We start from the raw sequence: 1208 nt of genomic DNA, 5'->3' as shown, positions 1-1208 counted from the left end.
CAGTGGGAGCCACCATTGAGTTGGCAAAGCCCCGTAGACCCAGCAACGCCACCCTTGCCCCCACACCACCGTCCGAGCTCAGGACCCCGCCCCACGTGGCCGGCAGGCCCGCGGAAGCGGCCTGGGCCCTCTATCCCTCTCCGGCCGCGGCGAAACGGATGAGAGTGGCCTTTTTACAGATGGAGCTGTGGAGGGGCACCCTGGCAGACAGGTGGCGGAGCCGGGGCTGGGCTCCAGTGGGGGCCGCCAGGTGCACGTCGAGGGGTTCGCGGGCCGCAAGGACGGCACCAGGATCTGCCGCCATGTCTGTTTCGCGTCAGGGGACCCCCGGAGCGTCTGGTGTGCCGCTGCCTTCCAGGGACGCCGTCTGGCCGCCTGGCCGGTCAGGCAGGCGGGGAGCGCCCCATCAGACGCTTGCTGTGGACGGAGGGGTCTGCGGAGGTGGGGCCTGCAGCGGTACCCGGCGGGGGCAGAGACGGACGCCGCCGCCGCCGCGGGCGACAAAAGGAGAAGGCGGAGCGGGAGGCAAAAACCCTACAGCACCCGGTGTTCCCAGGAGCTCTCCAGTCCAGGAGGTCTCCCAGGCAAGTACTAACCAGGCCCGACCCTGCTTAGCTTCCGAGATCGAGACGAGATCGGGCCCGTCTAGGGTGGTTTCGCCGTAGACACTGGGGGCTTTGGGGGCTGCCTCTTGAGGCGCAGCTTAGCAGGCCCTTGGGCCTTACCGCCGGCCCAGCGGCCCGCCCGCCCCGGCAGGGCCCCGCCGCCCGGCTAGGCAGGGGAACGGAGGTCTCGGGTACCGGGGGGTGGCGGAGGAGTTGGCGACCACCCAGCCCAGGGCGGGCGAGACACTGCAAACATTTCGGTGCTTGGCGCCCGGCCCCAGATCCCACAGGCCGCTCACAGGGACGTGGCCCCGGAGGCTTCAGGGCCCGGAGCCCGCGGTCCCTTGGGCATCCCACCAGCCCGCACGCGCGGCGCTAGGCGCAGCCCGGACGCATACCGGCCCGGCCCTCCTGCCCGACGGCAGCTGGCTCGAAGCCACTGGGAGCCACCAATGAGTTGGCAGGGCCCCTTAGATCCGGCAACCACACCCTTGCCCCGACTCCACCGTCCGAGCTCAGGACCCCGACCCAGGTGGCCCGCAGGCCCGGGGATGCGGCCTGGACCCTCGATCCCGCTCCCGCCCCCGGCCGCGGCGAAACCAC

At 71.6% G+C, this 1208-nt stretch overlaps 1 pseudogene; it reads right to left on the bottom strand.

Annotated features, from left to right (window-relative positions):
* Positions 1–531: 531 nt before the first annotated feature.
* LOC114883555 lies at positions 532–667 on the bottom strand (annotated as a pseudogene).
* Between the last annotated feature and the right edge of the window lie 541 nt (positions 668–1208).

Source organism: Monodon monoceros, unplaced genomic scaffold (assembly GCF_005190385.1).
Source record: "Monodon monoceros isolate NGI ecotype Baffin Bay Population unplaced genomic scaffold, NGI_Narwhal_1 Contig3961_ctg1, whole genome shotgun sequence".
NCBI classification, from domain to species: domain Eukaryota; kingdom Metazoa; phylum Chordata; class Mammalia; order Artiodactyla; family Monodontidae; genus Monodon; species Monodon monoceros.
The sequence above is the reverse complement of the archived record's forward strand: the minus strand, read 5'-3'. Positions and strand labels throughout refer to the sequence as shown.